The 6540-nt window shown below is 51.0% G+C and overlaps 1 long non-coding RNA gene across 2 annotated transcripts; it reads left to right on the top strand.

Annotated features, from left to right (window-relative positions):
* The first annotated feature begins 1230 nt into the window (after nt 1–1230).
* On the top strand, nt 1231–6515 carry LOC135980343 (uncharacterized). 2 transcript variants are annotated; one of them, XR_010597440.1, is made up of 4 exons: nt 1231–1330; nt 1436–1596; nt 3378–5215; nt 5322–6515. It is a non-coding gene; the product is annotated as an uncharacterized LOC135980343 (long non-coding RNA). The 2 variants fall into 2 exon arrangements; XR_010597439.1 differs by having other exon boundaries at nt 1436–3271.
* Nucleotides 6516–6540: the final 25 nt, after the last annotated feature.

Genomic DNA, 6540 nt, shown 5'->3' with positions numbered 1-6540 from the left:
CAGGAAAGCGCTGAGGTGGGTTTTGCTGACAGGGCAGGAGGTGTTGGGCAGGAAAAGTCACTGAGGGGGTTGGCACTGACTGGGTAAGCGGTGTTGGGAGGGAAGCCCAGAGGAGTGTTTTGCTGATTGGTCAGGAGGTGCTGGGCAGAAAAATCACTGAAGCAGCAGCTGTTGATTGGGCAGAAGGTGCTGGGTCAAAAACCATGGAAGCCAACCTCAAGGACTGGGCAGGAGGTACTGGGCAGGTAACCCTGTAGATGATACCCTTACTGGAGAGGAGACATGGAAGGGAAAGGGGAACAGACTCTTCTACTGATATTACAAAAAGTACTGGGTAGGAAACTCCTAAAGCAGCTTGCACTCACTAGACAAATGGTCCTAGGGGGCAAATGTGTGTGCAGGCTTGAGCTTACCCGGAAAAAGACGCCTAGCAGGAAACCTCAAGCAGTTTGTGTTGACTAGGAAGAAGGTGCTGAGTTCTTGTGAAAGCTCTCCTAACTTCTGCAACACACAAGTGCTGAAAACTAGGAATTAGGGTAATTTCCAAACAGGGAGATTACCTTGTAATCCTGTTGTCTAATGAGCCACACTTAAACTAGGTTTCAGGGTAGCAGCAGTGTTAGTCTGTATCCTCAAAAAGAACAGGAGTACTTGTGGCACCTTAGAGACTAAAATTTATTAGAGCATAAGCTTTCGTGGGCTACAACCCACTTCTTCGGATGCATCCGAAGAAGTGGGTTGTAGCCCACGAAAGCTTATGCTCTAATAAATTTGTTAGTCTCTAAGGTGCCACAAGTACTTAAACTAGGGGAGCCTTGTTCCACCTCTGGCTGAGAGATTGCCCATCCCCCTCCCACATGAGAAGGATTGAGATCCTGTTTCTATTAGTCACAGTAAATTCCCCCAGAATGATTTATACTTGGCTTTTTTGAGATTTGAAGTGAAATCTTACTTGGGACCTATCCTGGTCAGATGGAACTCGGGACCTATCCCGGTCAGATAGAACATGGTGTGGTGAAGGGGCGGATGTAAGGGGATGGCGGAGGCCATGAAAAATTCGCCCCTTTTCTCAAAAAACCCAAGAAATGGCCCAACGTCTGGAAATGAACAGGGGAGGTAGGGGGCTCCCTTCGGACCCTCACTTCCATGTAATCCTTCCTCAAGTCCTTTTGCCCTGCCCAATTTACACCGCTCAACCAACCACAACTTTCACCCTTTGTTTTCTTGTGCACAAGAAAGAACACTGTCAGACTGACGAGCGTCAACCCGCCTTCTGCCGCAAACTCTCCTGCGCTTTGAAAGAGATTGGTGCCGAAAAGTAGGAATTAGGGTAATTTCCGGCAGAGCCGAATACCTTGCCAATGTTATCTGAATCTACCTTGTACACGTGCTCTCTACTGAGCCACACCTAACCCGCTTCACCTCTCTCTTTTAGCAACTCAAAGGACAAAATGGACAAGACGACACAAGCACCAAAGAAACTGCAGGAAAAGGGAAGAAAAAGCCACGGCCAACGGCTGCACACACCGCACCCCTGTACCGAGGGATCGGGTTCGACACTTCTCCTCACAGGCTTAATCCCCCTTCAGGTGCCCGGTAAAAGGACCTCCCTGTAAACAAGGATCAAGGTCCATTCCTTACCAACCAAAATGCTTTATGGGTCCCTTCCATAGTTGAGGCGGAGCGACCCCCCTTTAAAAAGGGTTGAGGTCTCTGTGGGTTGGAGCTCCTTAGGACCTAGCCTTTAAAATGCCCCGGGCCGTTGACCTCTCCCTGTCAGAAGGGTGCAGGTCTCGCCTTTCTAACTCCTCTTGGGCCGTTGGCACTCGCTGGGCAACGACACCACCCACTTCTGAGGGAACGGAGGATTCTCCATTACAGCGCTTTTCGCTCTGGCCCATTGGAAGGCCCAAGGCTTAAGGACCACCCTGTAAGGAGGGTTTCGGTCTCCTTTGCCATGCAAATTAAGCCACAGGTCAGTTTGACAGGCCCGGCAAAATGACTGCCCTGTAACCAGGGTGTAAGGTCTTATACCTCTCACGCTTAAGCTAGGGGAGCCTTTCTGTGCCTGTGGCTTAGCGACTCCCCCCGACCCTCCAGCACTTGAGAAGGGTTGAACTTCTGTTTCTCTTAGTCACAGTAAATTCCCACAGAATGATTTCTACTTGGCTTTTTTGAGATTTGAAGTGAAATCTTACTCGGGACCTATCCCGGTCAGATGGAACATGGTGTGGCGAAGGGGCGGCTGTAAGGGGATGGCGGAGGCCGTGGAAAATTCGCCCCTTTTCTCAAAAAAAGCCAAGAAATGGCCCAACCAAGCAAACGTCACAAAGTCTGGAAATGAACAGGGGGGTTGGGGGGCTCCTTTCGGACCCTCACTTCCGTGTAATCCTTCCTCAAGTCCTTTTGCCCTGCCCAATTTACACCGCTCAACCAACCACAACTTTCACCCTTTGTTTTCTTGTGCACAAGAAAGAACACTGTCGGACTGACGAGCGTCAACTGTAGGGATTCGGACAGCTCCGTTTTTTGTGTCCGAATTCCTGGCCTTGTGTCTCTTTGGTGATAAAGAGAGGAGATTCCTCGGGCTACCTTTGAAGAGATTGATGTGGCGGTCCTTTCTGAAATGTGTTGATGTTGACATGTTGTAGGTAGATGCGGTGGTATTCAGAGCCGGCACGTGGGTGCACCTAACCCTACTAACAGGACCGCGTCACAAGTCAGAGGGGTCTTTTTTGGTAAAGGTAGGGGGCACAAAGTTGTCATTTTCTTGGTGGGGTAGGAGGTAAGTCGGGAAGGGTGTCGCTGAGGGATGGAGGATTGATTGGAAAGGGGACACTCAGCAGGATCCCTCTCTTACCTGTTCATTTCCAGATCTTTTCACATTCAGGACTCCCCCACCCCAACAGTGTAAAGGAGGTATATTTTACTAAAAAAAGGGTGACTGCCCTGTAATCAGGGTTCAGGTCGCTTTCCCTTTTCTCCTCCCTACATTGGCCCTCTTCACGCCAAGGTCCAAAGTGAGCGCCCTCTAACTAGGGTGTGGGTCTTTCCCTGTCTTTCACAAGGTAACACTGCCATTTGGAAGGTAGTTCTAGAAACCAGCCTCTTGAGAGGGTTCAGGGTTTGTCCTACTAGCTGTCCCGTGCCCTCCTCACTCACGCACTCAGCCAAGTCAAAGCCCGCGTCCTCTGCATCCACCTGGACCCGCCTTCTGCCGCAAGCTCTCCTGCGCTCTGAAAGAGATCGGTGCCGAAAAGAAGGAATTAGGGTAATTTCCGGCAGGGCCGAGTACCTTGCCAATGTCATCTGAATCTACCTTGTACACGTGCTCTCTACTGAGCCACACCTAACCCGCTTCACCTCTCTCTTTCTAGCAACTCAAAGGACAAAATGGACAAGACGACACAAGCACCAAAGAAACTGCAGGAAAAGGGAAGAAAAAGCCACTGCCAACGGCTGCACACACCGCACACACAGCACCCTGTACCGAGGGATCGGGTTCGACACTTCTCCTCACAGGCTTAATCACCCTTCAGGTGCCCGGTAAAAGGACCTCCCTGTAAACAAGGATCAAGGTCCATTCCTTACCAACCAAAATGCTTTATGGGTCCCTTCCATAGTTGAGGCGGAGCGACCCCCCTTTAAAAAGGGTTGAGGTCTCTGTGGGTTGGAGCTCCTTAGGACCTAGCCTTTAAAATGCCCCGGGCCGTTGACCTCTCCCTGTCAGAAGGGTGCAGGTCTCGCCTTTCTAACTCCTCTTGGGCCGTTGGCACTCGCTGGGCAACGACACCACCCACTTCTGAGGGAACGGAGGATTCTCCATTACAGCGCTTTTCGCTCTGGCCCATTGGAAGGCCCAAGGCTTAAGGACCACCCTGTAAGGAGGGTTTCGGTCTCCTTTGCCATGCAAATTAAGCCACAGGTCACTTTGACAGGCCCGGCAAAATGACTGCCCTGTAACCAGGGTGTAAGGTCTTATACCTCTCACGCTTAAGCTAGGGGAGCCTTTCTGTGCCTGGGCGACTCCCCCCGACCCTCCAGCACTTGAGAAGGGTTGAACTTCTGTTTCTCTTAGTCACAGTAAATTCCCACAGAATGATTTCTACTTGGCTTTTTTGAGATTTGAAGTGAAATCTTACTCGGGACCTATCCCGGTCAGATGGAACATGGTGTGGCGAAGGGGCGGCTGTAAGGGGATGGCGGAGGCCGTGGAAAATTCGCCCCTTTTCTCAAAAAAAGCCAAGAAATGGCCCAACCAAGCAAACGTCACAAAGTCTGGAAATGAACAGGGGGGTTGGGGGGCTCCTTTCGGACCCTCACTTCCGTGTAATCCTTCCTCAAGTCCTTTTGCCCTGCCCAATTTACACCGCTCAACCAACCACAACTTTCACCCTTTGTTTTCTTGTGCACAAGAAAGAACGCTGTCGGACTGACGAGCGACAACTGTAGGGATTCGGACAGCTCCGTTAGTTGTGTCCGAATTCCTGGCCTTGTGTCTCTTTGGTGATAAAGAGAGGAGATTCCTCGGGCTACCTTTGAAGAGATTGATGTGGCGGTCCTTTCTGAAATGTGTTGATGTTGAGATGTTGTAGGTAGATGCGGTGGTATTCAGAGCCGGCAGGTGGGTGCACCTAACCCTACTAACAGGACCGCGTCACAAGTCAGAGGGGTCTTTTTTGGTAAAGGTAGGGGGCACAAAGTTGTCATTTTCTTGGTGGGGTAGGAGGTAAGTCGGGAAGGGTGTCGCTGAGGGATGGAGGATTGATTGGAAAGGGGACACTCAGCAGGATCCCTCTCTTACCTGTTCATTTCCAGATCTTTTCACATTCAGGACTCCCCCACCCCAACAGTGTAAAGGAGGTATATTTTACTAAAAAAAGGGTGACTGCCCTGTAATCAGGGTTCAGGTCGCTTTCCCTTTTCTCCTCCCTACATTGGCCCTCTTCACGCCAAGGTCCAAAGTGAGCGCCCTCTAACTAGGGTGTGGGTCTTTCCCTGTCTTTCACAAGGTAACACTGCCATTTGGAAGGTAGTTCTAGAAACCAGCCTCTTGAGAGGGTTCAGGGTTTGTCCTACTAGCTGTCCCGTGCCCTCCTCACTCACGCACTCAGCCAAGTCAAAGCCCGCGTCCTCTGCATCCACCTGGACCCGCCTTCTGCCGCAAGCTCTCCTGCGCTCTGAAAGAGATCGGTGCCGAAAAGAAGGAATTAGGGTAATTTCCGGCAGGGCCGAGTACCTTGCCAATGTCATCTGAATCTACCTTGTACACGTGCTCTCTACTGAGCCACACCTAACCCGCTTCACCTCTCTCTTTCTAGCAACTCAAAGGACAAAATGGACAAGACGACACAAGCACCAAAGAAACTGCAGGAAAAGGGAAGAAAAAGCCACTGCCAACGGCTGCACACACCGCACACACAGCACCCTGTACCGAGGGATCGGGTTCGACACTTCTCCTCACAGGCTTAATCACCCTTCAGGTGCCCGGTAAAAGGACCTCCCTGTAAACAAGGATCAAGGTCCATTCCTTACCAACCAAAATGCTTTATGGGTCCCTTCCATAGTTGAGGCGGAGCGACCCCCCTTTAAAAAGGGTTGAGGTCTCTGTGGGTTGGAGCTCCTTAGGACCTAGCCTTTAAAATGCCCCGGGCCGTTGACCTCTCCCTGTCAGAAGGGTGCAGGTCTCCCCTTTCTAACTCCTCTTGGGCCGTTGGCACTCGCTGGGCAACGACACCACCCACTTCTGAGGGAACGGAGGTCTCTCCTTTACAGCGCTTTTCGCTCTGGCCCATTGGAAGGCCCAAGGCTTAAGGACCACACTCTAAGGAGGGTTTCGGTCTCCTTTGCCATGCAAATTAAGCCACAGGTCAGTTTGACAGGCCCGGCAAAATGACTGCCCTGTAACCAGGGTGTAAGGTCTTATACCTCTCACGCTTAAGCTAGGGGAGCCTTTCTGTGCCTGGGCGACTCCCCTCGACCCTCCAGCACTTGAGAAGGGTTGAACTTCTGTTTCTCTTAGTCACAGTAAATTCCCACAGAATGATTTCTACTTGGCTTTTTTGAGATTTGAAGTGAAATCTTACTCGGGACCTATCCCGGTCAGATGGAACATGGTGTGGCGAAGGGGCGGCTGTAAGGGGATGGCGGAGGCCGTGGAAAATTCGCCCCTTTTCTCAAAAAAGCCAAGAAATGGCCCAACCAAGCAAACGTCACAAAGTCTGGAAATGAACAGGGGAGTTGGGGGGCTCCTTTCGGACCCTCACTTCCGTGTAATCCTTCCTCAAGTCCTTTTGCCCTGCCCAATTTACACCGCTCAACCAACCACAACTTTCACCCTTTGTTTTCTTGTGCACAAGAAAGAACACTGTCGGACTGACGAGTGCCAACTGCAGTGATTCGGACAGCTCCGTTAGTTGTGTCCGAATTCCTGGCCTTGTGTCTCTTTAGTGATAAAGAGAGGAGATTCCTCGGGCTACCTTTGAAGAGATTGATGTGGCGGTCCTTTCTGAAATGTGTTGATGTTGAGATGTTGTAGGT

This window comes from Chrysemys picta, unplaced genomic scaffold (assembly GCF_011386835.1).
Source record: "Chrysemys picta bellii isolate R12L10 unplaced genomic scaffold, ASM1138683v2 scaf2777, whole genome shotgun sequence".
Classification (NCBI taxonomy): Eukaryota; Metazoa; Chordata; order Testudines; family Emydidae; genus Chrysemys; species Chrysemys picta.
The sequence above is the reverse complement of the archived record's forward strand: the minus strand, read 5'-3'. Positions and strand labels throughout refer to the sequence as shown.